At 60.8% G+C, this 12,500-nt stretch overlaps 3 non-coding genes across 3 annotated transcripts in view; all 3 read left to right on the top strand.

Moving 5' to 3' along the window:
* Nucleotides 1–7,448: 7,448 nt before the first annotated feature.
* Nucleotides 7,449–9,263, top strand: LOC142790478 (small subunit ribosomal RNA). Its single transcript, XR_012889536.1, has one exon. It is a non-coding gene; the product is annotated as a small subunit ribosomal RNA (ribosomal RNA).
* A 1,719-nt stretch (nt 9,264–10,982) lies between these two features.
* LOC142790550 (5.8S ribosomal RNA) lies at nt 10,983–11,135 on the top strand. The gene has a single exon (XR_012889595.1). It is a non-coding gene; the product is annotated as a 5.8S ribosomal RNA (ribosomal RNA).
* A 1,154-nt stretch (nt 11,136–12,289) lies between these two features.
* Nucleotides 12,290–12,500, top strand: part of LOC142790517 (large subunit ribosomal RNA) — a 3,958-nt gene continuing 3,747 nt past the window's right edge. Inside the window, exon 1 of the ribosomal RNA XR_012889575.1 lies at nt 12,290–12,500. This exon is cut by the window's right edge and continues 3,747 nt beyond it. This is a non-coding gene — a ribosomal RNA (large subunit ribosomal RNA).

Raw genomic sequence — 12,500 nt, 5'->3', positions numbered from 1 at the left:
TTCCCGGTGGTGCCGCACCCGGGCTCGCCCCGGCTGACGCAGTTTTCGCGCCGCCCCGGCTGACGCGGTTTCGTGCCGCCCCGGCAGACGCGGTTTTCGCGCCGCCCCGGCTGACGCGGTTTCGTGCCGCCCCGGCAGACGCAGTTCGGACTTAGCACTTTTCGGCTGTGCCTGGCTGGCGGCCCACTCACTCGATCGCCATGTCTGTTTGCCACAGTTTTCCCGGTGGTGCCGCACCCGGGCTCGCCCCGGCAGACGCGTTTTTTTTTTTCTTTCGCCCCGGCTGACGCAGTTTTCGCGCCGCCCCGGCTGACGCGGTTTCGTGCCGCCCCGGCAGACGCGGTTTTTTGCGCCGCCCCGGCTGACGCGGTTTTTGCCGCCCCGGCTGACGCAGTTCGGACTTAGCACTTTTCGGCTGTGCCTGGCTGGCGGCCCACTCACTCGATCGCCATGTCTGTTTGCCACAGTTTTCCCGGTGGTGCCGCACCCGGGCTCGCCCCGGCTGACGCAGTTTTCGCGCCGCCCCGGCTGACGCGGTTTCGTGCCGCCCCGGCAGACGCGGTTTTCGCGCCGCCCCGGCTGACGCGGTTTCGTGCCGCCCCGGCAGACGCAGTTCGGACTTAGCACTTTTCGGCTGTGCCTGGCTGGCGGCCCACTCACTCGATCGCCATGTCTGTTTGCCACAGTTTTCCCGGTGGTGCCGCACCCGGGCTCGCCCCGGCTGACGCAGTTTTCGCGCCGCCCCGGCTGACGCGGTTTCGTGCCGCCCCGGCAGACGCGGTTTTCGCGCCGCCCCGGCTGACGCGGTTTCGTGCCGCCCCGGCAGACGCAGTTCGGACTTAGCACTTTTCGGCTGTACCTGGCTGGCGGCCCACTCACTCGATCGCCATGTCTGTTTGCCACAGTTTTCCCGGTGGTGCCGCACCCGGGCTCGCCCCGGCAGACGCGTTTTTTTTTTCTTTCGCCCCGGCTGACGCAGTTTTCGCGCCGCCCCGGCTGACGCGGTTTCGTGCCGCCCCGGCAGACGCGGTTTTTTTGCGCCGCCCCGGCTGACGCGGTTTTTGCCGCCCCGGCTGACGCAGTTCGGACTTGGCACTTTTTGGCTGAGCCTGGCTGGTGGCCCACTCACTCGATCGCCATGTCTGTTAGCCACAGTTTTCCCGGTGGTGCCGCACCCGGGCTCGCCCCGGCTGACGCAGTTTTCGCGCCGCCCCGGCAGACGCGGTTTTCGCGCCGCCCCGGCTGACGCGGTTTTTGCCGCCCCGGCTGACGCAGTTCGGACTTGGCACTTTTTGGGCTGAGCCTGGCTGGCGGCCCACTCACTCGATCGCCATGTCTGTTTGCCACAGTCTTCCCGGTGGTGCCGCACCCGGGCTCGCCCCGGCAGACGCGTTTTTTTTTTCTTTCGCCCCGGCAGACGTGGTTCCCCCCCCCCCCCCTTTTCGCTCGCCCCGGCTGACGAGGTTTTCGCGCCGCCCCGGCTGACGCAGTTTTCGCGCCGCCCCGGCTGACGCGGTTTCGTGCCGCCCCGGCTGACGCGGTTTTCGCGCCGCCCCGGCTGACGCGGTTTTTGCGTCGCCCCGGCTGACACGGTTCGGACTTTGCACTTTTCGGCTGTGCCTGGCTGGCGGCCCACTCACTCGATCGCCATGTCTGTTTGCCACAGTTTTCCCGGTGGTGCCGCACCCGGGCTTGCCCCGGCAGACGCGTTTTTTTTTTCTTTTCGCCCCGGCTGACGCAGTTTTCGCCCCGCCCCGGCTGACGCGGTTTCGTGCCGCCCCGGCAGACGCGGTTTTTTGCGCCGCCCCGGCTGACGCGGTTTTTGCCGCCCCGGCTGACGCAGTTCGGACTTTGCACTTTTTGGCTGAGCCTGGCTGGCGGCCCACTCACTCGATCGCCATGTCTGTTTGCCACAGTTTTCCCGGTGGTGCCGCACCCGGGCTCGCCCCGGCAGACGCGTTTTTTTTTTCCTTCGCCCCGGCAGACGTGGTTCCCCCCCCCCCCCCTCCGTCTTTCTTTTTGTTTTTTTTTTTTCGCCGCGGCTGAAGTGGATTTTTCGGTGCCTCGACGCCCCGGTAGTCGCGGTTTTTCCGTTTCCGCACGGCCCCGGCTGACGCTGCTCGGTCACAGTCGCCTTTTGTGAGGATTGCAGACTTCTTGAGCGCGGGTGTTTTTTTTTTGTTGTTGTTGTTGTTTTATTACGCATTCGCTCCAGCAGACGCTGTTTAGACTTTTTGTTTCCTCTTTTATCCTGCGACGAGGTGACGAGGTTTATTCGGTGCCCCGCCGCCCCGGCTGAAGTGATTTTTCCTGTCCCGTGCCGCCCCGGCTGACGCGGTTGGGACTTCGCGTTTGTTCGGCCGCCACGGGTTTTGGCGCACTCGCTCGGTTGCTTGTTGTTGCCACTTGTTGCGAACCCAGGTTTCTTGAGCGAGCGCGGGCGTTTTTTCTTCCTTTCTTTCTTTGTTCTATGTGTTAGCGAATCGGCCTTTAATATCACACGAGGACTCACAACCAACAATTTTCAGTTTGAAGTGTAAAAAATCTGCAGGTGTTGACGTAACTGACTTGCCCCGTACCCTTGAGTACATCCATGAAGTTCTCGTAGTACTACTAAATCGCATTATTCCAAGTGGAGAAATTCCCATAAACTTGCAAACCTCTACACGAAAATCGGTGCGCGTGATAAAGTTGAAAATTATCGTCCGATATCAAATGTGCCTTCTATAACACAAATTCTAGGAAAAAAAAAAAAAAAACACTTGTTCGCCGTTTTCTGCGCCGTGACTGGCAGCACTCCGGCGAAGCGAAACGGGGTCGATTCGAGCACGATATCGGCGTCTTTCGACGTGCTCGCCGGCGACCGTCGCACGAGTACGTCGCACGAGCGCGTCTGCCGGGGCGCCGTTTGCGAAGCCGACGCAAAAGTGGGAACCGCCGCTCGGATGATCGCCGCTTTCGGCAGAGTGAGTGTTGGCACTCCGGGGAAGCGAAACAGCGTGAATGCGCCCACGAAATCGGCGTATTTTGAAGTGCCCGCCGGCGACCGTCGCACGAGTACGGTAAACCGCGTCAGCCGGGGCGTAGTTCGGGACGCCGACGAAAAAGTGGGAAGCGCAACTCGGATCTTCGCCGTTTTTGCAGGAGTGAGTGGCGGCCCTCCTGCGAGACCAAGAAGCATCGATTCGTGCACGAATTCGGCGCCTTTCGACGTGATCGCCGGCGACCGTCGCTCGAGTAGGGCAAACCGCGTCTGCCGGGGCGGGCTTCGGGACGCCGATGCGAAAGTGGGAAACGCTGCTCGGATGTTCGCCGTTTTTGGCCGAGTGAGTGCTGGCACTCGGGCGAAGCCAAACGGGGCCGATTACGGCACGATATCGGCGTCTTTCGACGTGCCCGGCGGCGACCGTCGCACGAGTACGGTAAACCGCGTCAGCCCGGGCGGAGTTCGGGACGCCGATGCGAAAGTGGAGAACGCCGCTCGGATCTTCGCCGTTTTTGGAGGAGTGAGTGGCGGCACTCCGGAGAAGCCAAGGAGCGCCAATTAGCGCACGATATCGGCGTCTTTCGACGCGCTCGCCGGCGACCGTCGAACGAGTAGGGCAAACCGCGTCTGCCGGGGCGGGGTTTACGACGCCGACGCAAAAGTGGGAACCGCCGCTCGGATGTTGGCCGTTTTTGGCAGAGTGAGTGCTGGCACACCGGCGACGCGAAAGAGCGCGAAAGCGCCCACGAAAGTGGCGTATTTGGACGTGCTTGACGGCGACCGCTGCAGGAGTACGAAAAACCACGTCAGCCGGGGCGAGCGACCCACGGCGGTCTGGGTGCTTATCGCTGCTATTATAGGGGCACCCCGGCAGACGCAGAAAAAAAAAATTTTTTTTCGACCTTCTTTTTTGCTGGTCGAGCTCGGGTAACCCAGGTCGCAATGGGAGCCGCGCACGAAAGCGGCGTCGCGAGACGCGTTCGCGGTCGCTAGTCGCACGAGCTCGGCAACCGCGTCAGCCGGCGCGGAGTTCGGGATGCCGACGGCTAAGTGGGTACCGCTGCTCGGATGTTCGCCGTTTTTGGCCGAGTGAGTGCTGGCACTCCGGCGAAGCGAAACGGGGCCGATTCGGGCACGATATCGGCGTATTTCGACGTGCTCGCCGGCGACCGTCGCACGAGTACGGCAAAGCGCGTCTGCCGGGGCGAGGTTTGCGATGCCGACGAAAAAGTGGGAAGCGCCGCTCGGATCTTCGCCGTTTTTGCAGGAGTGAGTGGCGGCCCTCCTGCGAGACCAAGAAGCATCGACTCGCGCACGATATCGGTGTCTTTCGACGTGCCCGCCGGCCACCGCCGCACGAGTACGGCAAACCGCGTATGCCGGGGCGGGGTTGGCGACGCCGACGCAAAAGTGGGAACCGCCACTAGGATGTTCGCCGTTTTTGGCAGAGTGAGTGCTGGCACACCGGCGACGCGAAAGAGCGCGAAAGCGCCCACGAAAGTGGCGTATTTGGACGTGCTTGACGGCGACCGCTGCAGGAGTACGAAAAACCACGTCAGCCGGGGCGAGCGACCCACGGCGGTCTGGGTGCTTATCGCTGCTATTATAGGGGCACCCCGGCAGACGCAGAAAAAAAAAATTTTTTTTCGACCTTCTTTTTTGCTGGTCGAGCTCGGGTAACCCAGGTCGCAATGGGAGCCGCGCACGAAAGCGGCGTCGCGAGACGCGTTCGCGGTCGCTAGTCGCACGAGCTCGGCAACCGCGTCAGCCGGCGCGGAGTTCGGGATGCTGACGGCTAAGTGGGTACCGCTGCTCGGATGTTCGCCGTTTTTGGCCGAGTGAGTGCTGGCACTCCGGCGAAGCGAAACGGGGCCGATTCGGGCACGATATCGGCGTATTTCGACGTGCTCGCCGGCGACCGTCGCACGAGTACGGCAAAGCGCGTCTGCCGGGGCGAGGTTTGCGATGCCGACGAAAAAGTGGGAAGCGCCGCTCGGATCTTCGCCGTTTTTGCAGGAGTGAGTGGCGGCCCTCCTGCGAGACCAAGAAGCATCGACTCGCGCACGATATCGGTGTCTTTCGACGTGCCCGCCGGCCACCGCCGCACGAGTACGGCAAACCGCGTATGCCGGGGCGGGGTTGGCGACGCCGACGCAAAAGTGGGAACCGCCACTAGGATGTTCGCCGTTTTTGGCAGAGTGAGTGCTGGCACTCCGGCGAAGCGAAAGAGCGCGAATGCGCCCACGAAAGTGGCGTGTTTGGACGTGCTTGACGACGACCACCGCAGGAAAACGAAAAACCACGTCAGCCGGGGCGAGCGACCCATGGCGGTCTGGGTGCTTATCGCTGCTATTATAGGGGCACCCCGGCAGACGCAAAAAAAAAAAAATTTTTTTTCGACATTCTTTCTTGCTCGTCGACCTCGGGTGACCCAGGTCGCAGTGGGAGCCGCGCACGAAAGCGGCGTCGCGAGACGGCTTCGCGGTCGCTAGTCGCACGAGCTCGGCAACCGCGTCTGCCGGGGCGGAGTTCGGGACGCCGACGGCTAAGTGGGAACCGCCGCTCGGATGTTCGCCGTTTGTGGCCGAGTGAGTGCTGGCACTCCGGCGAAGCCAAACGGGGCCGATTCCGGCACGATATCGGCGTCTTTCTACGTGCTCGCCGGCGACCGTCGCACGAGTACGGCAAAGTGCGTCTGCCGGGGCGGGGTTTGCGACGCGTACGCAATAGTGAGAACCGTCGCTCGGATGTTCGTCGTCTTTCGCCGAGCCAGTGCTGGCACTCCGGCGAAGCCGAACGGAGCCGATTCGGGCACGATATCGGCGTCTTTCCACGTGCTCGCCGGCGACCGTCGCACGAGTACGGTAAACCGCGTCAGCCGGGGCGGAGTTCGGGACGCCGATGCGAAAGTGGGAAGCGCCGCTCGGATCTTCGCCGTTTTTGGAGGAGTCAGTGGCGGCACTCCGGTGAAGCCAAGGTGCGCCAATTCGCGCACGATATCGGCGTCTTTCGACGTGCCCGCCGGCCACCGTCGCACGAGTACGGCAAACCTCGTCTGCCGGGGCGGGGTTTGCGACGCCGACGCAAAAGTGGGAACCGCCGCTCGGATGTTCGCCGTTTTTGGCAGAGTGAGTGCTGGCACTCCGGCGAAGCGAAAGAGCGTGAATGCGCCCACGAAAGTAGCGTATTTGGACGTGCTTGACGGCGACCGCCGCAGGAGTACGAAAAACCACGTCAGCCGGGGCGAGCGACCCACGGCGGTCTGGGTGCTTATCGCTGCTATTATAGGGGCACCCCGGCAGACGCAGAAAGAAAAAAAAAAAAAAATGGGGACATGGCGTGCGTCACCGTGCGGCTTCGCAGCGTTGCCGAAGTCGCCGAGCCCTTCGACTGAGCCGAACGGCGGACAGGGAACGTTGGTCGGCCGTTCTAACCTGTCGGTGCCACGCCGAGACGTCGTTAAGGAAAACCGCGTCGTGGGCCTCTACGACGCCGTCGAGTCGTTGTACGTTTGGTGTCCAGCGTGTCGGCGGCGAGTAGCGGACACGTCGTTCACGACTTCGGTCTTTCGCAGTCGACGCGAACTTGCGGAGAGTCGTGGTGCCTCACGTTTTCGGCAGAAACCGCGGCGGAATTTTCCCGTGCGTGCGCGCACGACCTCGGTGCTGTGCCGTCAGCGTAGTGTTGCACAAACTCGTGGCCTACCCAAGGTGCGGTACGTTTGCGGCCGTATCCTCGGTGGGAATTTCGTGAGTAGGGTCGCAAATTCTACGACCTCGGCGGGTTTGAGAGCGACGTAGACTTGTGGCACGCTCAACGTGCCACACGTTTCGGGGCACACCCGCGGTGAAATTTTCTCGAGTACGCTCGTATTAGTGCCCAAGGAGGTCTGGGTACTTATCGCTGCTATTATGTGGGGGTTCTCGTGAGCGGCGTACGCGAAAGCGACCGGGTGTCTGATATGCGGCGGGCTTCGGCCTCGTCAAGCGTGTCCTCGGGTCTGCTCCAGGGGAATCCACGGCAGTCGTCTGCAGCCTCATCCGCTTGATGCGTTAGGGGCTGGTTGTCGGACGGTGCCGTTTTACCACGATATCGAGGTGTGTTCCGTGTCGTCCTCGGGCGATTCAGATGCGAAAGCGCCGAAGACGCGGGCGTGACCCGTCGTCTGGCGGCTTTGCAGTCTCGGCTCCGTTGCTAGTTCCGGCCGGTCCACCGACAGTGCAGCGGGCTTGGGCAACCCGCACGGCGCGACCGAGTCGATGCAACGAAAAAGAGCGAGCATGAACGTGCTTCTTGCCGCACGGCTCCCACTCGTCTTTCGGGAAGGTTGTGCCGTAGCGAGCTCGAACGCCGTCATCTCGGAGTGCAAAATAAGCGTGTTGGGGCGCCTGAAGGTGGCCTCCGCCGCACACAGACTGCGTCCGGCCCGCCGAAGGCGAGGACGGACGCGCAGTCGAACGATTACCTGGTTGATCCTGCCAGTAATCATATGCTTGTCTCAAAGATTAAGCCATGCATGTCTAAGTACATGCCGAAATAAGGCGAAACCGCGAATGGCTCATTAAATCAGTTATGGTTCCTTAGATCGTTTCTTCCTACTTGGATAACTGTGGCAATTCTAGAGCTAATACATGCAGTGAGCCTGGAGCCCTTTGGGTAACGGGTGCTTTTATTAGACCAAGATCGATCGGGTTTCGGCCCGTATTGTGTGGTGACTCTGGATAACTTTGTGCTGATCGCATGGCCACGAGCCGGCGACGTTTCTTTCAAGTGTCTGCCTTATCAACTTTCGATGGTAGGTTACTTGCTTACCATGGTTGTTACGGGTAACGGAGAATCAGGGTTCGATTCCGGAGAGGGAGCCTGAGAAACGGCTACCACATCCAAGGAAGGCAGCAGGCGCGCAAATTACCCACTCCCGGCACGGGGAGGTAGTGACGAAAAATAACAATACGGGACTCTTTTGAGGCCCCGTAATTGAAATGAGTACACTCTAAATCCTTTAACGAGGATCAATTGGAGGGCAAGTCTGGTGCCAGCAGCCGCGGTAATTCCAGCTCCAATAGCGTATACTAAAGCTGCTGCGGTTAAAAAGCTCGTAGTTGGATCTCAGTTCCAGACGAGTAGTGCATCTACCCGATGCGACGGCTCGGACTGAACATCATGCCGGTTCTTTCTTGGTGCACTTCATTGTGTGCCTCGAGATGGCCGGTGCTTTTACTTTGAAAAAATTAGAGTGCTCAACGCAGGCGAGTCGCCTGAATAAACTTGCATGGAATAATAGAACAAGACCTCGTTTCTGTTCTGTTGGTTTTTGGAATACGAGGTAATGATTAAGAGGGACGGACGGGGGCATTCGTATTGCGGCGCTAGAGGTGAAATTCTTGGACCGTCGCAAGACGAACTACTGCGAAAGCATTTGCCAAGAATGTTTTCATTGATCAAGAACGAAAGTCAGAGGTTCGAAGGCGATCAGATACCGCCCTAGTTCTGACCATAAACGATGCCAACCAGCGATCCGCCTGAGTTACTCAAATGACTCGGCGGGCAGCTTCCGGGAAACCAAAGTATTTGGGTTCCGGGGGAAGTATGGTTGCAAAGCTGAAACTTAAAGGAATTGACGGAAGGGCACCACCAGGAGTGGAGCCTGCGGCTTAATTTGACTCAACACGGGAAAACTTACCCGGCCCGGACACTGGGAGGATTGACAGATTGAGAGCTCTTTCTTGATTCGGTGGATGGTGGTGCATGGCCGTTCTTAGTTGGTGGAGCGATTTGTCTGGTTAATTCCGATAACGAACGAGACTCTAGCCTATTAAATAGGTGCGGGGTTCCCAGCACCTTACAACCTTCTTAGAGGGACAAGCGGCTCCTAGCCGCACGAAACAGAGCAATAACAGGTCTGTGATGCCCTTAGATGTCCGGGGCCGCACGCGCGCTACACTGAAGGAAGCAGCGTGTCTTTATCCCTGTCTGAAAAGACTGGGTAACCCGTGGAACTTCTTTCGTGATTGGGATAGGGGCTTGCAATTGTTCCCCTTGAACGAGGAATTCCCAGTAAGCGCGAGTCATAAGCTCGCGTTGATTACGTCCCTGCCCTTTGTACACACCGCCCGTCGCTACTACCGATTGAATGATTTAGTGAGGTCTTCGGACCGATGTCCGGCGCGGCCTTTCGGTTGCGCCGGTCTGTTGGAAAGATGACCAAACTTGATCATTTAGAGGAAGTAAAAGTCGTAACAAGGTTTCCGTAGGTGAACCTGCGGAAGGATCATTAACGGATTGTGAAGGGTGAGCGCCTCAGCTGCGTCTGCGCCCGACACTTTCTGCCGCTGACCCCGTTTGGACGCGGGGTCGGCTTTTCCCCACGGGGCTGCCTGAATGTGGAGCGGCACCCCGTGACAAATTGTTGCGCCCAGCGGACGCCAACACCGCGACCTTGGACGGTCGGCCAGGTGGCGGACGCGGGTACAAACGGCGCAACGCACTCATAGGTCGGCTTTCGACCCGCCACTGCACCGTGGCTCGAAGCGCTCGAAATGCGCGACCCGACCGCTGCGGGACCGCCTAGTACTGTAAACAGGAGCGGCGGAGCGCGAACGGCGAGTCGTGGTTACGTCGGTAGAAGGCGAGGCTGCGCGTTCCCGAAACGCCAGCCGAGTGCCCTCCCGACCGTTCGAGCGTGCAAGAACGAGACCCGACAATCGCGCGGCGACTGCCAAGTACGAGAGGAACGGCACAAGCGTCGGCGGTCGGTCAAGGAACTGGCGATGTGACGGGTCCGCTGTGCACCAGTGCATACCGTCCCGCCGTCCGCGGCAAGCGCCTCCGCGTCCTCGGGTGACGGAGGCTGCCGGTCGGTTCTTGCAGGCGAGGGATCTCGCTGGCACCGGTTCGCGTTGACGCGCGGCCGGTCATGGCACGGCGATGCGACGGCCGAGGTGCGCAGTACTCGATGGAGGAACCGCACGCTCCGATGACCGTCCCGCCCTCCGCGGCGTATGCGTACCGACCGTAATGGTTGCAGCAGCGCCGGCCGGCTTTTGAATTCGCCACACGAAACACGGTGCGAGATCGCGGTTAGGGGAGCGTCGACGTTGCCAGGCGTTTTGCTTGCTGCCGAGGGAAAGGCGGCACGGCCACGTCGCGCTCGTCGCGATTAGCGGGTCTGCGCGCTTTGGGAAGGTGCCGCAACGACTTGCCGAAAGAGGAAGCACGGAAGAACGAGGGACTTGGACGTCCCGACAATTGAACGCACTTGCGGCCAGGCCCTTGCTGGCTTCGTTCTTCCGCCTCGAGTAGGCTCGTACGCGGCTCCGGCGCCGAAAGTGGTCCTTGGCACCGACTTCGGTGGACGTGGGAAGTGCCGCGCAAGTACGGCGCGCCTGGCTCCACCTGTTGGCTAAAGTAGGCAGCCGGATCGGAATTTTGGTGTGCGGTGGCAAACCGTGGATGCGAAAAAAGCTTGTGCGATTTCGTGGAACAAAAAGCGGGGGTCCCCCTTTTTATGCGGAGGAGACCGACCCGCCTGCCGTGGTGAACCGCGACGCCACGGTAAAAACGGGAGAGGCTTGTCGATGGGACCGTGCATCCCGCGCTCCACGGAGGCCGGGAGGCGGCCGCCCGAGGAAATGTGTAGCCGTCGAGGCCCGCATCTGCGTGCACTCTTATCCAAATGGGTGTACCGCAGGCATTTTCTGGTTAGGCGGGCCAATGAGAGCGAGCACACAACGATACCTACGGGTCCGGCTTGGAGAACCGGCTTCGACGCCTCCCGAGTATTTATAGAGGGGTGGACCACGAAAGCACTCGCAAGTAGCGAAAGCGAAACGCCGTCCGAAACACACCGTTTGCTCGATTTGCGGCAGCCGAAAAAGGCGCGGCAGAGTTTTGGAGTCCAAGCGTGCGCTGAAAAGCGCCCTTCTTGGCCACTGTTTGGCCGAGTGCCAGAAACGTTTGGTTTTGACTGTACGGAATTGAACAAACACTTTTTCACGACTCTAAGCGGTGGATCACTCGGTTCTCGGGTCGATGAAGAACGCAGCCAGCTGCGAGACTTGGTGTGAATTGCAGGACACACTGAGCACTGATTCTTTGAACGCACATTGCGGCCTTGGGTCTTCCCTTGGCTTCGTCTGTCTGAGGGTCGGATCACATATCAAGAGAGCCTTCGGCGCACAAGGGAACGTGAGCCGTCGACTCGTTTTGACCGCGTCGGCAACACGGACAGCACGCTGAACACCTCACAGCGAGCGCCAACAGCGGCCACTCAAGGGCGAGACGGTGGCGACCGTCGTGCCAGAGCCCAACCGAAACGGGGGCGACCGACTGCATTGAGGATGTGGCACCTCGTTGAGACCGCCGCAGGACTTCGAGTCGGAAGGAAGCCTGCAGGGAAAGTGCGGTCGAGGTTGCGTACTCCTCTCTGCGACCGGGCGCGCAAGAGCTGCGAGAGCCACGGACGCGCAACTTTAACGCACGGTAAACACGAGGAGCGAAAGCCGGCCAGCAAAGCTTCTCCAGCCGTGCGCAAAGTGCGCGAGATCGCAGCCTTGCGTTGCGCTTGTTGCCCTCGAAGTAAGCAGGGTGTCCCGTAGACCGGGCGCTCGAACACGCTGCGGGGCCGTGCCTCCTCCAGGCTTTGCCGCGCGAACAGGGAACGTTCGCGCGCAAAGCGCAGGGAGGTGAGGAGGCTGCGCCCGACGTTTGCGGTTCGCTGCGTACGCGGTTGATGCGGAGAGCACGGCGCGACGACTTGCCGCGAAGCGGAAAAAGTCGCCCGCACGAGTTGGCGAAACGTTGGCGAAGCTTAAGGCGTTCTCGTCGTAGTCCGCCGTCGGTCTAAGTGCTTCGCAGTTCCCGTCCCGTTCAAAAAACTGGGCCACTCCAGTTGGGGCGGGGGCGACGCTACACGAGACGATGCCTCTCGCCAGGCTGCGTGGCTGCCCTTGCGGCGGCGGCGACTGGCCTCGGCGGTGTTTGGGCTTTCGACACGGTCGTTTATCACGCAACTGCTCGGACGACGCACGCGCGCAGCGGAATGCCGCTTGCCAGCCTTGTGAAGATGTGACCCTGTACAGGGTTGCGGGCGCACTTGGTAGGGCGTCGTACTCGGTTCGCGATGGGTTTACGAACGTGTCCCGTCACTTCCACGTCACACCGGTTGTGCGCCGCACGCGTGCAGCGGGGAAGCCGATTGCCAGCCTTGTGAAGAAGTGGCCCTGTACAGGGTTGCGGGCGCACTTGGTAGGGCGAGCGCACGCGGTCGTGCAGGAAGTTGATGGAAGCGAATGTATCCGCTGTCGACCTCAGATCAGGCGAGACAACCCGCTGAATTTAAGCATATCACTAAGCGGAGGAAAAGAAACCAACAGGGATTCCCCGAGTAGCTGCGAGCGAAACGGGACCGAGCCCAGCACCGAATCCCCCGTCCTTGCAGGCGGTCGGGAAATGTGGTGTATGGGAGGCGACGTTCTCGGGTGTTTGCGACGGTGCAAGTCCCCCTGACAGGGGC

Source organism: Rhipicephalus microplus, unplaced genomic scaffold (genome assembly GCF_043290135.1).
Source record: "Rhipicephalus microplus isolate Deutch F79 unplaced genomic scaffold, USDA_Rmic scaffold_115, whole genome shotgun sequence".
In the NCBI taxonomy this organism is placed as follows: Eukaryota; Metazoa; Arthropoda; class Arachnida; order Ixodida; family Ixodidae; genus Rhipicephalus; species Rhipicephalus microplus.
Note: the sequence above shows the minus strand (reverse complement) of the source record. Positions and strands in the feature narration are given on the sequence as shown.